Genomic DNA, 18512 nt, shown 5'->3' with positions numbered 1-18512 from the left:
TACGCTGCCATGCCCATCAATGGGGCTCTGTCAAAGACCTCACCTCCAGCCTCACCTCTTGCCTGCTCACCAACGGTCGTCGATGGGGAGACCAGAATTAGGTAGGTTTAGTCCGACCTGTTCAAACTTCAACATAGTACTGTGTATGTTTGTCAGATATCACCTATCCTAACTGCCATTGGTAATAGACAGTGACTGTGTATGTGTTCACAGATGCATTTATGGAGCCAGCACTTGGAGACTTGCAAGATTATGTGATGGAGTCCTGCCGACATGCTTGATACTATGTCTCTGAACGGAGAGAGACCTGGCACTTGGCATAAACATTTTACTAGACACAGTTGTATTGTCTTAAAAATATATATATATTGATAGTATCAGTCAATATGGGGAGGGAGAAACCCAGGGTGTATTCTGCACGAGGATCAGGTAACTCCTGTTGTATACCGGACACCACACAGGAAGGTATGACCACTCTGACATGTTTACCAAGGTAGCCCCATTACCACCAGATAAAATGCCGACAGTATCTGTATCGGCTGGGAATGACAATGAAAGGTGAAATGTGCACATTGTTATATTAGCAGAACACTGCTTTTATGGTATTATGTAAAGGGTTGTTTATTCTGATATATTGTGGTCCTCTGTAGCTCAATTGGTAGAGCATGGCGCTTGTAACGCCAGGGTAGTGGGTTCGATCCCCGTGACCACCCATACGTAAAAATGTATGCACACATGACTGTAAGTCACTTTGGATAAAAGCATCTGCTAAATGTCATATTATTATTATTATTATACATGGACCTGTTACTACATTTGAAAGTTATCAAAACACTTAGTTTAGAATATCTACATAAAGTCACCAATTGCATTCTTATCATATTACTCTGTAGGCTATTGACCTATTCAAAGCTTCCTCCGGGATCTCGCCATACATCTGCCTGTAGTTATTTAACTCAACCTGCAGGAGGTTTGTTTGTTGTGATTGAGTGGGGGAAAACAGCTGTGGGCAAGGTTCTGGCAGATGGGTGTGTCTTGGGGGTGTCAAGGACACACCCAAGAAACACCCACATTCAACCACACCCCTAACCCAACTCACATTTTGCTTCTGTCATGGCCGCCAGCATTTCTTGAGGAGCAAGACAAAAAACGAGGCTAAATCAGTGGGTGCAGTTCCCTTTTAAGTACACACAGAGCATAGCTGCTTTAACGTAGTATAGTATTTAAAGTAGTATATAAGGCGCTTTGTTCGCCCTCTCCCCTGCCAACGAATATCAGATTTTGTCACTTTCAAGGACATAATATTATCCCACATAGAAATATCTGGTTAAAAATATAGGTACCCCCAAACATGGGACCTATATTCATAGTACAGTAGTAGTCTGTATTTGGAATGTTGGCACACGTTGGAATAATATTTGGCTATGTTGGTGGTAAGGATTAAATCATAACTGGGCCTGAACTATGCATGACGGACAAACATACAACACCAATATCTGCATGAACTAAAATATAATATTGATTAGTGAATCACCATCACCATCACCTCTACTAGTAAATGCTTTGCTTGTTTGGATTTGTTACCGTGACTAACCTATACCCTGAGGAGTGATAAAACCAGATACCGTGATAAACACTATATACTAAAAATATCCACACAAGCCACTAGCCAGCCATATATCATGAGTTAGAAGATTATGAATATTAAGATATATTATGAAGTTCTTATTTAAGAGCATTGAAGATAAATCACAATCAGTAAAAACATTTCCGAGCTAGCTAACTAGCAGATTTACATCAATCATCCACATCAATGATAAGCTGATAGCCTACCTTCTTATCCTGATGTCAAAAATGTATTTAGTAGGCACTGTAACAAGCTTGCTTACAATTTGTCATTAGTGAGTGTGTTGTTAAAGAAATAAATAGGCCTATGCTCAAAAATGTAAACATTTTCACTACATAGGCAGTTAGCATGTTATGAATTTCAAGATATGAATTATGAAAGTCCAAAAAATAAAAAGGGGGTCCACTTTTTTCATTTTAAGCACCCGTCTCCTGAAAAGTCTGTGCACGGCCCTGCATGAGCTTAGTTCAACTGTTATACCCCACCAGAACCCAAAATATAAGCTTGTTTTACTCCAATGTTTGTAAACATTGTAAATGTAAACAAACACTTTATAGCCTCAAAAACATGCTTAAAACTATCATTTTGATTTGCTGGATGGTCAGTCTTGGCATCCATAGCTCTGTCTATGAATTTGAGAGTGGTTACATTGACATATCAATAAAAACCCTGACACAAGCAAAATCCGCCAAAATAACACAGGCAATAAATAATCTTTGGCCTTAGCTTTGGCAGTACTACCACCACCAATAAACACAAATACATTTTAAATATAAAAAATCAGAGAAATACCCTTCATATACAACACAGGGTGCTTGCAAGACATGCTTGCTCCGTATTGATCCTACGGTCATTGTCTAAGCCCTCTTTCTCCCACAAGCTTGGTTCCCAGAGGTCTACACACAGTGTCATATGGAAGCATTTAAACTGTGTGGCCCCAAACAACCCTGTCGCCAGTCAGCCAAGAGCCACCCTCAGTGGGGCATGATTCTAGCTACGAGGGGTCACAGGGCTGGAGGGAGCCCCAATAGACCCCAGATCCCTAGAAATAACACCCAAGGTCAGGGGAACGCTCTCCCGGACCCAGGCACCAGGGGAATTCACAGGAAAGACACATTTATCTATTTCCCAGTTCCCTGTGTACACACACACACGCAGGCACGCACACACAGACACACACACATGCTAGTGAATATACAAATGTGAGCACTTGGCTGAAACTCAGGGACACCTATATGACTCTTCAAAAAAAAGCATCATTTTAAAACAAGCCCAGCAAAACCACATTGGGCACTCCATATAGCCATATTTTTTTTTTTTTTTATGGTCTTAAATAACACCCACCAACACCACTGGGGTGCTCTGAAATACTCCCAGCGACAGATATTTCCAGGCACTTGGAACAATAGTGGTCATTCTCTGCAGCCAGGCATTCTATACCCCACTGTGAATTTAATCTGAAGGCCAACATTCCTGCAGACAAAGGGGGGCGGAAGGCAGCTCAGGTGAGCCAAACATGCCTGAACCAGACCTGCTGGCTCGCATTACAGGAACCAGTCATTGCCGTTCAGGAGAGGGCTTTCCCATTTAAACACCCACTAACTTATTTTCATTGGCCATATCGTATGAAAAATGCCCTCGTTAGACCAACCAGCAGATAATTGTGTATTTGTTTCAATCTGTAAAAGCATATGGTGAAATATAGAGTTGAGGGCAGGAGGCAAGATAGCTACCTCCCTTTGGGAACAAAGGTTGGTTATTTTCCCTCAGAGATGGTTGAAAGGCCTGCAGTTGACTTCATGTTTTGATTAAAGGGACAGGTTCTGGCACCGAAGAAAATGTATATGAGCTAATATAGATTATGATTATGTGCTGTGCACAGGTCATAGGCAATCTCTAATTTATCACACCTTTTTTGGGAGGTCAAATTTGTAACTAAGACAAAAATTACTTTGACAAGGACCGTGCAATGGCCTCTCTTGTCTATTTCCATAGCTTTTGACAGCACTTTGATCCCTTTGTACTAGCCATACATCTCACTGGCATGAGTTTCACAATACCACATATGTATACAATCTAGTGGTATTTACTGTAGAGAACAAGAGAGCAAATATCTTAAGGGCAGAGCCAGAATGACATTCAGTAAATCACTATTAACGTTTATAGTAAAAAACATAACCGTGTAAATCACAGTATCTTTAAATCACTATCTTCGACATTGGCATGTGCCTGTGCCAAGAGCCTTGGGGCTGCAAATGTGAAAGGAGAGCGAGTATGGCGAGCTGGTTAAAATACAAAGCAATTGTGAGTGATTTAAGGGTGGTTCTATTACTTGAGAATGATTTAAGTTGCTTAGATATATGACAGATGTCAGATAAATAAATGTATGTAATGCTGTGTTTTTAATAACACTATATCCAGGAACCAGGAAAACCTCTGGTTAGATAAAACCAGTTTTGATTTATTACGTTGTATTCACAGAAGAAATGCACCACACAACAAAAGACCCTGCATGTAGAAACCAGCACATTTCTCAGGGCGTACAGAATAGAGACAGGACAAATAAAATCAAACAGATCTGCTTTCATAACAGATGTTTGTCTTTAGTGTTTACCTAATGCAGTTTAAATGGCCTAGAACTGGTTTGATTACTTAGGGCTTTCACAACATGTTATTTGGCAAATATGAGTGAGATATTTCTCCCGGAGTGCTATGGATTGAGGCACACCCTTGTGAATCGTTCTAGGTCATGCTTTTGTCAACTTTCGAACCTTCTGTTCATTCCCAAAATGTACACCCCGTGCAGAACACTAGTCAAAGATAGATGCTGCTCTCTAGCGGCCATTTTGTAAAAGTGCATCTGTGGCTTGAAATTCTTGAATTGGGTTGGCTTTTGCGTCCCTTGCCTTTGCAACCATGAAAAACACTTTACGATGACAAATAGTTACACATCCATGTTTTTGTTTATATTGAACTGTCTATCAATGATAAAACATAATGCAAGTCCTTTGTACTGCAAAATAGATTTATACAGTGCCTTCAGAAAGTATTCATACCCTTGACTTTTCCAAAATTGTGTTGTGTTACAGCCTGAATTTAAAATTGATTAAATATATATTATTTGTCACAAGCCTACACACAATACCCCATAATGTCAAAGTATTCAACCCCTTTGTTATGGCAAGCCTAAATAAGTTCAGGAGTAAAAATGTGCTTAACAAGTCACATAATAAGTTGCATGGACTCACTTGTGTGCAATAATAGTGTTTAACATGAATGACTACCTGATCTCTGTACCCCACACATACAATTACAGTGCATGCGGAAAGTATTCAGACCACTTCACTTTTTCCCCATTTTGTTAAGTTACAGCCTTATTCTAAAATGGATTGTTTTTTAAATCCTCATCAATCAATACACCATAATGACAAAGCAAAAACAGTTTTTTTGAAAATGATGTATTACAAATAAAAACTGAAATATCACATTTACATAAGTATTCAGACCCTTTACTCAGTACTTTGTTGAAGCACCTTTGGCAGGGATTACAGCCTCGAGTCTTCTTGGGTATGATGCTACAAGCTTGGCACACCTGTATTTGGGGAGTTTCTCCCATTGTTCTCTGCAGATCCTCTCAAGCTCTGTCAGGTTGGATGGGGAGCGTCGCTGCACGGCTATTTTCAGGTCTCTCCAGAGATGTTCGATCGGGTTCAAGTCCAGGCTCTGGCTGGGCCACTCAAGGACATTCAGAGACTTGTCCCAAAGCCACTCCTCTGTTGTCTTGGCTGTGTGCTTAGGGTCATTGTCCTGTTGGAAGGTGAACCTTCACCCCAGTATGAGATCCTGAGCACTCTGGAGCAGGTTTTCATCAAGGATCTCTCTGTACTTTGCTCCGTTCATTTTTCTCTTGATCCTGACTAGTCTCCCAGTTTCTGCCGCTGAAAAACATCCCCACAGCATGATACTGCCACCCCCAAGCTTCACCGTAGGGATGGTGCCAGGTTTCCTCCAGACGTGACGCTTAGCATTCAAGCCAAAAAGTTCAATCTTGGTTTCATCAGACCAGAGAATCTTGTTTCTCATTGTCTGAGAGTCCTTTAGGTGACTTTTGGCAAACTCCAAGCGGGCTGTCATGTGCCTTTTGCTGTGGAGTGGCTTCCCTCTGGCCATGCTACCATAAAGGCCTGATTGGTGGAGTGCTGCAGAGATGGTTGTCCTTCTGGAAGGTTCTTCTATCTCCACAGAGGAAGTCTGGAGCTCTGTCAGAGTGACCATTGGGTTCTTGGTCTCCTCCCTGACCAAGGCCCTTCTTCCCCGATTGTTCAGTTTGGCCATGGCTGCCAGCTCTAGGAAGAGTCTTGGTGGTTCCAAACGTCTTCCATTTAAGAATGATGGAGGCCACTGTGTTCTTGGGGACCTTCAATGCTGCAGACATTTTTTTGTACCCTTCCCCAGATCTGTGCCTCGACACAGTCCTGTCTCGGAGCTCTACGGACAATTCCTTCAACCTCATGGCTTGGTATATGCTCTGACATGCACTGTGAACTGTGGGACCTTATAAAGACGTGTGTGCCTTTCCAAATCATGTCCAATCAATTGAATTTACCACAGGTGGACTCCAATCAAGTTGTAGAAACCTCTCAAGGATGATCAATGGAAACGGGATGCACCTGAGCTTAATTTCGAGTCTCGTAGCAAAGGGTCTGAATACTTATGTAAATAAGGTATTTCCGTTTTTATTTTTTTTATAAATTAGCAGATATTTCTAAACACCTGTTTTCGCTTTGTCATTATGGGATATTGTGTGTAGATTGATGAGGAAAAACATGAATTTAATCAATTTTAGAATAAGACTGTAACGTAACAAAGTGGGGTCTGACTACTTTCCGTACAGTACCAGTCAAAAGTTTTAGATCACCTACTCATTCAAGGGTTTTTCTTTATTTTTACTATTTTCTACATTGTAGAATAATAGTTAAAACATAAACTATGAAATAACACATGGAATTATGTAGTAACCAAAAAAGTGTTAAACAAATCAAAATATATGTTATATTTGAGATTCTTCAAATAGCCACACTTTGCATTGATGACAGCTTTGCACAGTATGCACTAATGGCCAAGACAATGACCATAAATCCAATAATTTGCTGTAATCTGCATGTGGGCATTCCTGCATCTGCATGAACACCCCTTGTAGTTATTTTAAGGTGGCTTCTGTCAAACTATCTTTCACATCTCATTGATTGATGAGGGGTCAGTCTCCCGAGTGGCGCAGTGGTCTAAGGCACTGCATCGCAGTGCTAGCTGTGCCACTAGAGATCCTGGTTCGAATCCAGGCTCTGTCGTAGCCGGCCACGACCGGGAGACCCATGGGGCGGCGCACAATTGGCCCATCGTCGTCCAGGGTAGGGGAGGGAATGGCCGGCAGGGATGTAGAGCATGGCGTTTGCAACGCCAGGGTTGTGGGTTCGATTCCCACGGGGGGCCAGTATGAGAAATAAATTTTAAAAAATAATGTAAGTCGCTCTGGATAAGAGCGTCTGCTAAATGACTAAAATGTAAATGTAATGTAATGGGTCAGGACTTCCGCCTAGGATTTGAATATCACACCCATCGTTCTGAGTGGCTGGTGCATTACCACATGTATGTTGTTGGAGAAAAAAACCATATTAGAGTCTATTGCTATTGTGGGTGCAAAATGGTTTTGTTACAGTTACTGGTAAATTTCCACATCTGTCCAGTAACCTCTCCATACACCCCACAAAGGATGGATGTGTTATTTGATCTTATCTCTGGGGCACTAAAATCCAGCCAGATTGAATTCTTCTCCTATCTGTTTAGGCTCTAAAGACCTTATCGCTCCCCTATCTTAGACACATATGCTGTGAGAACTGGTTAGAACCTGCTTTTTCTTTGATGTAATGCTTTAAGGGAGTAGAGCTAATTACCCCTTAACTCTTTTGTAAGCTTACATCCCTCTAGGAGGGGTAAACAGCTCTTTGTGTAGATAAAGTACAAGTTACTCTCTGGCTTAATCCTGAGAGGGAATTTTCAGGCAAATTCTTGAATAAAACTCTTATAAACTGGAACATTTGCTATGCCTGATCCTTTTAACTGTTTTTTCCTGTAAACATCACACCCATTGTTCTGAGTGGCCAGGGAATTACCACATGTTGTATGTAAACATCACACCCATTGTTCTGAGTGGCTAGGATTTTAATGTCACGCCCAGGTGTGACTTCACACCAGGATGTAAATATCACACCCATTGTTCTGAGTGGCCAGGGCATTACCACATGGTGTATGTAAACATCACACCCCACAGTTCTGATTACAGTATTGTGGATGTGAGGAGGGGTCATAGTGTCTGTGTGCAGACATCATCACCCAAGACCAGTTTAGTTAATCCCTACCATTGTGACAATGAGTCGTCATAATGCTGCATCAAATGTACACTGTCCTAGGGGCGTTGGCAGACACAATGTAAGTAACTTAATTTACGTCCCCCTAATTGCCCTGAATTCCTGTGTTGATCCTACAGCTATTGTATGCAGTAATCATGAGCCTATGAACCAGAGTTACACTGTTAGCACTGAGGCGGTGTGCCCTTGTAGGCAGACCATTGTGTGCAGCTCACCCTGCACTCAGCTCCAATATAAATAACATGAGCAAGTCTACTCTGATAAGCTTACCAGTAAAGCATTAAACACAATCAAGCAACCTAGAAAAGTGCTAAAAATAGCCCATATTAACATATGCAGCCTGAGAAACAAGGTCCATGAAGTCAATAACCTGCTTGTAACAGATTACATTAATATTCTGACTATCTCTGAAACTCACTTAGATAATACCTTTGATGATACAGTGGTAGCAATACATGGTTATAACATCTACCGAAAAGACAGAAATGCCAACGGGGGCCGTGTTGCGGTTTATATTCAGAACCACATTCCTGTGAAGCTTAGAGACGATCTCATGTTAGATACTGTAATATGTAGTAATATGGCTACAGGTTAATCTGCCCATTCTTGTGGGAAGCTGCTATAGACCACCAAGTGCTAACAGTCAGTATCTGGATAATATGTGTGAAATGCTTGATAATGTATGTGATATCAACAGAGAAGTATATTTTCTGGGTGATTTTAAATATTGACTGGCTCTCATCAAGCTGCCCACTCAAGAGAAAGCTTCAAACTGTAACTAGTACCTGCTCCTGGTTCAGGTTATCAATCAACCTACCAGGGTAGTTACAAACAGTACAGGAATGAAATCATCAACATGTATTGATCATATCTTTACTAATGCTTCAGAAATTTGTTTGAAAGCAGTATCAAAATCCATCTGATGTAGTGATCACAATATAGTAGCCATATTTAGGAAAATCAAAGTTCCAAAGGCTGGGCCTAATATTGTGTATAAGAGGTCATACAATACGTTTTGTAGTGATTCCTATGTTGTTGATGTGAAGAATATTTGTTGGTCCGTGATGTGTAATGACGAGCAACCATACGCTGCACTTGACACATTTATGAAATTGCTTATCCCAGTTACTAATAAACATGAACCCATTAAGAAAATGTCTGTAAAAACTGTTAAATCCCAGTGTATTGATGAGGAATTGAAAAATTGTATGGTTGAGAAGGATGAGGCAAAAGGAATGGCAAATAGGTCTGGCTGTACAACTGATTGGCAAACGTACTGTAAATTGAGAAATCATGTGACTAAACTGAATAAAAACAAGAAACTACACTATGAAACAAAGATGTATGATAGTAAAAAGCTTTGGAGCACCTTAAATGAAATTTTGGGCAAAAAGGCAAACTCCGCTCCATCATTCATTGAATCAGATGTCTCATTCATCACAAAATCCACTGATATTGCTAACTACTTTAATAATTTTTTTCATTGGCAAGATTAGCAAATTTAGGCATGACATGCCAGCAACAAACGCTGACACTACACATCCAAGTATATCTGACCAAATTATGAAAGACAAGCACTGTAATGTTCAATTCCGTAAAGTAAGTGTGGAAGAGATGAACAAATTGTTGTTGTCTATCAACAATGAAAAGCCACCGGTGTCTGACAAGTTGGAAGGACAATTACTGAGGATAATAGCAGACAATATTGCCACTCCTACTTGCCATATTTTCCATTTAAGCCTACTAGAAAGTGTGTGCCCTCAGGCCTGGAGGGAAGCAAAAGTTATTCCCCTACCTAAGAATAGTAAAGCCCCCTTAACTTGCTCAAATAGCTGACCAATCAGCCTGTTACCAACCCTTAGTAAACTTTTGGGAAAAAATTGTGTTTGGCCAGATACAATGCTATTTTACAGTAAACAAATTGACAACATACTTTTAGCACGCTTATGTGAAGGACATTCAACAAGCACAGCACTTACACAAATGACTAATGATTGGCTGAGAGAAATTGATGATAATATTGTGGGGGCTGTTTTGTTAGACTTCAGTGCGGCTTTTGACATTATCAATCATAGTCTGTTGCTGGAAAAATGTATGTGTTATGTCTTTACACCCCCTGCTATATTGTGGATAAAGAGTTACCTGTCTCTAACAGAAAACAGAGGGTGTTCTTTAATGGAAGCCTCCCATCAAAATCCAGGTAGAATCAGGAATTCCAAAGGGCAACTGTCTAGGCCCCTTACATTTTTTCAATACTTACTAACGACATGCCACAGGCTTTGAGTAAAGCCAGTGTGTCTATGTATGTGGATGACTCAACACTATACATATCGGCTACCACAGTGACTGAAATGACAGCAACACTTAACAAAGAGCTGCAGTTAGTTTCAGAATGGGTGGCAAGGAATGTTAGTCCTAAATATTTCAAAAACGAAAAGCATTGCATTTGGGACAAATCATTCACTAAACCCTAAACCTCAACTAAATCTTGTAATGAATAATATGGAAATTTAGCAAGTTGAGGAGACTAAACTGCTTGGAGTAACCCTGGATTGTAAACTGTCATGGTCAAAATACACTGCTCAAAAAAATAAAGGGAACACTTAAACAACACATCCTAGATCTGAATGAATGAAATAATCTTATTAAATACTTATTTCTTTACATAGTTGAATGTGCTGACAACAAAATCACACAAAAATTATTAATGGAAATCAAATGTATCAACCCATGGAGGTCTGGATTTGGAGTCACCCTCAAAATTAAAGTGGAAAACCACACTACAGGCTGATCCAACTTTGATGTAATGTCCTTAAAACAAGTCAAAATGAGGCTCAGTAGTGTGTGTGGCATCCACGTGCCTGTATGACCGCCCTACAACGCCTGGGCATGCTCCTGATGAGGTGGCGGATTGTCTCCTGAGGGATCTCCTCCCAGACCTGGACTAAAGCATCCACCAACTCCTGGACAGTCTGTGGTGCAATGTGGCATTGGTGGATGGAGCGAGACATGATGTCCCAGATGTGCTCAATTGGATTCAGGTCTGGGGAACGGGCGGACCAGTCCATAGCATCAATGCCTTCCTCTTGCAGGAACTGCTGACACACTCCAGCCACATGAGGTCTAGCATTGTCTTGCATTAGGAGGAACCCAGGGCCAACCGCACCAGTGTATGGTCTCACAAGGGGTCTGAGGATCTCATCTCGGTACCTAATGGCAGTCAGGCTACCTCTGGCGAGCACATGGAGGGCTGTGCGGCCCCCCAAAGAAATGCCACCCCACACCATGACTGACCCACCGCCAAACCGGTCATGCTGGAGGATGTTGCAGGCAGCAGAACGTTCTCCACGGCATCTCCAGACACTGTCACGTCTGTCACATGTGCTCAGTGTGAACCTGCTTTCATCTGTGAAGAGCACAGGGCGCCAGTGGCGAATTTGCCAATTTTGGTGTTCTCTGGCAAATGCAAACGTCCTGCACGGTGTTGGGCTGTAAGCACAACCCCCACCTATGGACGTCGGGCCCTCATACCACCGTCATGGAGTCTGTTTCTGACCGTTTGAGCAGACACATGCACATTTGTGGCCTGCTGGAGGTCATTTTGCAGGGCTCTGGCAGTGCTCCTCCTGCTCCTCCTTGCACAAAGGCGGGGGTAGCGGTCCTGCTGCTGGGTTGTTGCCCTCCTACGGCCCCCTCCACGTCTCCTGATGTACTGGCCTGTCTCCTGGTAGCGCCTCCATGCTCTGGACACTACGCTGACAGACACAGCAAACCTTCTTGCCACAGCTCGCATTGATGTGCCATCCTGGATGAGCTGCACTACCTGAGCCACTTGTGTGGGTTGTAGACTCCGTCTCATGCTACCACTAGAGTGAAAGCACCACCAGCATTCAAAAGTGACCAAAAAATCAGCCAGGAAGCATAGGAACTGAGAAGTGGTAGGTGGTCACCACCTGCAGAACCACTTCTTTATTGGGGGTGTCTTGCTAATTGCCTATAATTTCCACCTGTTGTCTATTCCATTTGCACAACAGCATGTGAAATTTATTGTCAATCAGTGTTGCTTCCTAAGTGGACAGTTTGATTTCACAGAAGTGTGATTGGCTTGGAGTTACATTGTGTTGTTTAAGTGTTCCCTTTATTTTTTTGAGCAGTGTATATATTGATACAACAGTAGCTAGGATGGGGAGAAGTCTGTCTATAATAAAGCACTGCTCTGCATTCTTAACAGCACTATCAACAAGGCAGGTCCTACAGGCCCTAGTTTTGTCGCACCTGGACTACTGTTCAGTCATGTGGTCAGGTGCCACAAAGAGGGTCATAGGACAATTGCAATTGGCTCAGAACAGGGCAGCACGGCTGGCCCTTGGATATGCACAGAGAGCTAACATTAATTTTAATCTCTCCTGGCTCAAAGTGGAGGAGAGATTGACTTCACTACTTGTATATGTGAGAGGTATTGACATGTTGAATGCGCCGAGCTGTCTGTTGGACACCCATGCATACCCTTCAAGACATGCCACCAGAGGTCTCTTCACAGTCCCCCAGTCCAGAACAGACAATGGGAGGCGCACAGTACTACATAAAGCCATGACTACATGGAACTCTATTCCATATAAAGTAACTCTTGCCAGCAGTAAAATTTGATTTGAAAAACAGATAAAAATACAGCGGGGACTGTGAAGCAACACAAACATAGAAACATGTATACAAACACACGATAATATACACACTATACACACATGGATTTTGTGTTATAAATATGTGGTAGTAGAGGCCTGAGGGCACACAATGTTGTGAAATCTGTTATGAATGTATTGTAATGTTTTTAAAATGTATAACTGCCTTAATTTTGTTGGACCCCAGGAAGAGTAGCTGCTGCCTTTGCAGCAGCTAATGGGGATCCATAATAAATACAAATACAAATGCAAATAGTCCGGGTGGCCATTTGATTAATTGTTCAATAGTCTTCTGGCTTGGGGGTAGAAGTTGTTAAAGATCCTTTTGGACCTAGACTTGGCACTCCGGTACCACTTGCCGTGTGGTAGCAGAGAGAACAGTCTATAACTTGGGTGACTGGAGTCTTGGACAATTTTTTGGGCCTTTCTCTGACACCGGCTAGTATATAGGTCCTGGATGGCAGGAAACTTGGCCCCAGTGATGTACTCGGCTGTACGCACTACCCTCTGTAGCGCCTTACAGTCGGAGGCCGAGCAGTTGCCATTCCAGGTGGTGAAGCAACCGGTCAGGATGCTCTCGATGGTGCAGCTGTATAACTTTTTGAGGATCTGGGGACCCATGCCAAATCTTTCCAGTCTCCTGAGGGTGAAAAGGCGTTGTCGTGCCCTCTTCACAACTTTCTTGGTGTGTTTGGATCATGATCATTTGTTGGTGATGTGGACACAAAGGTACTTGAAACTCTTCACCCGCTCCACTACAGCCCTGTCGATGTTAATGGGGGTGTGTTCAGCCCTCCTTTTACTGTAGTCCACGATCATCTCCTTTGCATTGCTCACGTTCAGGGAGAGGTTGTTGTCCTGGCACCACACTGACAGGTCTCTGACCTCCTCCCTATAGGCTGTCTCATCTTTATCGGTGATCAAGCTTACCACCGTTGTGTCGTCAGCAAACTTATTGATGGTGTTGGAGTCGTGCTTGGCCACGCAGTCGTGGGTGAACAGGGAGTACAGAAGGGGACTAAGCACACACCCTGAGGGGCCCCCGTGTTGAGGATCAGCGTGGCATATGTGTTGTTGCCTACCCTTACCACCTGGGGGCGGCCCGTCAGGAAGTCCAGGATCCAGTTGCAGAGGGAGGTGTTTAGTCCCAGGGTCCTTAGCTTAGTGATGAGCTTCGTGGGCACTATGGTGCTGAATGCTGAGCTGTAGTCAATGAACACCATTCTCAAATAGGTGTTTCTTTTGTCCAGGTGGGAAAGGGCTGTGTGGAGTGTGATTGAGATTGTGTCATCTGTGGATCTGTTGAGGCGGTGTGCGAATTGGAGTGGGTCTAGGATTTCCGTTATGATGGTGTTTATGTGAGCCATGATCAGTGTTTCAAAGCACTTCATGGCTACCGACGTGAGTGCTACGGGGCGGTAGTCATTTAGGCAGGTTACCTTCGCTTTCTTCGGCACAGGGACTATGGTGGTCTGATTGAAACATGTAGGTATTACAGACTCGGTCAGGGGAGAGGTTGAAAATGTCAGTGAAGACACTTGCCAGTCGGTCCGCGCAAGCGCTGAGAACACGTCCTGGTAATCCGTCTGGCCCCGCGGCCTTGTGAATGTTGACCTGTTCAAAGGTCTTGCTCACGTCGGCTATGGAGAGCGTAATCACACAGTCGTCTGGAACAGCTGGTGCTCTCATGCATGCTTCAGTGTTGCTTGCCTCGAAGCGAGCATAAAAGGCATTTAGCCCGTCTGGTAGGCTAGTGTCACTGGGCAACTCGCGGCTGGGTTTCCCTTTGTAGTCCGTAATAGTTTGCAAGCCCTGCCACATCCATAGTCCTGTATTGACGCTTTGTCCGGATTAGTGTCCCGCTCCTTGAAAGTGGCAGCTCTAGCCTTTAGCTCGCTGCGGATGTTGCCTGTAATCCATGGCTTCTGGTTGGCATATTTACGTACGTTCACTGTGGGGATGAACTCTCTTTGTAGATAGTGTGGTCTACAGCTTATCATGAGGTACTCTACCTCAGGCGAGCAATACCTCGAGACTACCTTAATATTAGACATCACGCACCAGCTGTTATTGACAAATAGACACACACACCCACCCCTCGTCTTACCGGACGTAGCTGTTCTGTCCTGCCGATGTACGGAAAACCCAGTCAACTGTATGTTATCTGTGTCGTCGTTCAGCCATGACTCAGTGAAACATAAGATATTACAGTTTTTAATGTCCCGTTGGTAGGACAGTCTCGAACGGAGCTCATCCAATTAATTATCCAATGATTGCACGTTGTCCAATAGAATGGATGGTAGAGGCGGGTTACCCACTCGCCTACGAATTCTCACAAGGCACCCTGATCTCCGCCCCCTGTATTTCCTTATTTTCTTCATGCGAATGGGCCTTGTCTGGGAGCAACATTAAATCCTTCGCGTCAGACTCATTAAAGAAAAAAGGGGTCTAACTTGAAATTAAGTACAGCGTCATGCGATAGTGTTTATGGATGTGTTATGAATGACCAAAGGTGTCTCACTTCAAACTAAGTATTAGAGGACACAACATGAAGTGACAATACATAGGTTATTAACGTTCTGCTGAATTCTGAAGGTGTCAGTCAAGATGATTTGGAGTAGTTCAACCTGAGACCACCGCACCAGGTATTCCTCTTCTGTTCCCTTGCTGGAGACCAGGGCTTGATTAGAACCTGTTACAATGGTGCCAACATTTTGTGGGTGAATGTGTTAAAGACCTGATGGGCCCAGCACCAAGCGGTATGGCTCATTTTTGTTGTGTGCGTGTTTGTGTACTGAGGAACATGTAACTTTGTTCCAGAAGAAATACACTTTCAATTTCTTTAGTTTGGGGGCTTTCATCAAGGTGTTTATTGGTGTAATGTCATCCCCAGGCAATTGCATACACAGAACATATAGTGCATTCTGAAAATATTTTCCACATTTTGTTAGGTTACAGCCTTATTCTGAAATTGATTAAATACATGTTTTTCCTTATCAATCTACACACAATACACCATAATGACAAAGTGAAAACAGTAAAAAAAAAAAACGTATTTACATAAGCATTCAGACCCTTTGCTATGAGACTCGAAACTGAGCTCAGGTGCATCCTGTTTCCATTGATCATCCTTGAGATGTTTCTTCAACTTGATTGGAGTCCACCTGTGGTAAATACAATTGATTGGACATGATTTGTAAAGGCGCACACCTGTCTATAGAAGGTCCCACAGTTGACAGTGCATGTCAAAGCAAAAGCCAAGCCATGAGGTTGAAGGAATTGTCTGTAGAGCTCCGAGACAGGATTGTGTCAAGGCACAGATCTGGGGAAGGGTACCAAAAAATGTTTGCAGCATTGAAGGTCCCCAAGAACACAGTGGCCTCCATCATTCTTAAATGAAAGAAGTTTGGAACCACCAAGACTCTTCCGACAGCTGTCCGCCCGGCCAAACTGAGCAATCGGGGGAGAAGGGCCTTGGTGAGGTGACCAAGAACCCAATGGCCACTCTAACAGAGCTCTAGAGTTCCTCTGTGGAGATGAGAGAACCTTCCAGAAGGACAACCATCTCTGCAGCACTCCACCAATCAAGCCTTATACAGGTGTGCCAAGCTTGTAGCGTCATACCGAAGAAGACTCGAGGCTGTAATCGCTGCCAAAGGTGCTTCAACAAAGTACTGAGTAAAGGGTCTGAATACTTATGTAAATATGATATTTCAGTGTTATACAAAATTTTCTAAAAACCTGCTTGTGCTTTGTCATTATAAAACTCTAATATTTCTCAAATGTCAGTATTATGTGACAAAATAAGCTAGTTTAGTGTAGAGAATAATTTTACAATTTAAACCGCTGTGAAATATATTTTCTATAACCCAAAATATTTTTGTTTCAGCTGTTTGAAGCTGGTGTACAAAAACCGAAAGTAAAATACGCACACAAAAAATCTTAAGAATGGGAAGCATAGAAATCTACAGCTTCTTAGACTTGCTTTCAAGTAGAATGATTGTCAGTGGCTGATGTGGATGTGGTGTTGGAGTCAGGCGCAGGACACAGAAGCTTAGTCCAACAGACTTTACTAGTAGTAACACGACAATACAAAGTAACGGGCCTCAAAAACAACGGAGGCGAGCGATTACGCATACAGTGCGCAAATACACAAAATACAAAAGAATACGCAAATAGTGCGTCCGTGCTCTAAAATACATGAGAGCAAAATCACAGCTCCTACGGACAGGCGGAACAATTACACACAACTAACTACAAACAAAACGAGAAACTTATAGGGGACATAATGAACACTAAATGAAAACAGGTGTACAAGGAAGACAAAACCAAACAAACATCGATAACATACAACGGTGGCAGCTAGTACTCCGGGGACGACGAACGCCGAAGCCTGCCCGAGCAAGGAGGAGGAGCAGCTTCGGCCGAAATCGTGACAGTACCCCCCCCCCTTGACGCGCGGCTCCAGCCGTGCGCCGACCCCGGCCTCGGGGACGACCAGGAGGACGCGGAGCAGGGCGCGTGGGATGACCACGGTGGACACGGTGGAACTCAGTCAGGAGAGATGGATCTAAGATGTCCCTCCTCGGCACTCAGCACCGTTCCTCCGGGCCGTACCCCTCCCACTCCACGAGATATTGGAGACCCCCCATCCGACGTCTCGAATCCAAGATGGACCGAACTGTGTACGCCGGAGCCCCCTCGATGTCCAGTGGGGGCGGAGGAGTCTCTCTTATCTCACAGTCCTGGAGTGGACCAGCTACCACCGGCCTGAGAAGAGACACATGGAACGAGGGGTTAATATGATAATCAATAGGCAGTTCTAACCTGTAACACACCTCGTTCAATCTCCTCAGGACTTTAAATGGCCCCACAAACCGCCGACCCAGCTTCCGGCAGGGCAGGCGGAGGGGCAGGTTTCGAGTCGAGAGCCAGACTCGATCTCCAGGTGCGTACACCGGACCCTCACTGCGGTGGAGATCGGCGCTCGCCTTTTGTCGACGGATTGCCCGCTGCAGATGGACGTGTGCAGCGTTCCACGTCTCCTCCGAGCGCCGCACCCACTCATCCACCGCAGGAGCCTCGATCTGGCTCTGATGCCATGGTGCCAGAACCGGCTGATACGCTAACACACACTGGAAAGGGGGTTAGGTTGGTGGAGGAGTGGCGGAGAGAGTTCTGTGCCATCTCTGCCCAGGGATATACCTCGCCCACTCCTCCGGCCGGCCCTGGCAATAAGATCTCAGAAACCTACCCACATCCTGGTTCACTCTTTCTACCTGCCCATTGCTCTCTGGGTGGTACCCCGAGGTAAGGCTCACCGAGACCCCCAAGCGCTCCATGAACGCCCTCCAGACTCTGGAGGTGAACTGGGGACCTCGATCAGACACTATATCCTCGGGCACCCCGTAGTGCCGAAAGACGTGGGTGAACAGTGCCTCAGCGGTCTGTAGGGCAGTAGGGAGACCCGGCATTGGGAGGAGACGACAGGCCTTAGAGAACCGATCCACAACGACCAGTATAGTGGTATTCCCCTGAGAGGGGGGGAAGGTCTGTAACGAAATCCACTGAGAGGTGAGACCATGGCCGTTGTGGAACGGGCAGGGGTTGTAACTTCCCCCTGGGCAGGTGTCTAGGCGCCTTACACTGGGCGCACACCGAGCAGGAGGAGACATAAACCCTCACATCCCTTGCTAACGTTGGCCACCAGTACTTAGTGCTAAGGCAGTGCACTGTCCGGCCAATACCTGGATGTCCAGAGGAGGGGGACGTATGAGCCCA

The sequence above is a fragment of the Coregonus clupeaformis genome, chromosome 10, assembly GCF_020615455.1.
Source record: "Coregonus clupeaformis isolate EN_2021a chromosome 10, ASM2061545v1, whole genome shotgun sequence".
In the NCBI taxonomy this organism is placed as follows: domain Eukaryota; kingdom Metazoa; phylum Chordata; class Actinopteri; order Salmoniformes; family Salmonidae; genus Coregonus; species Coregonus clupeaformis.
Note: the sequence above shows the minus strand (reverse complement) of the source record.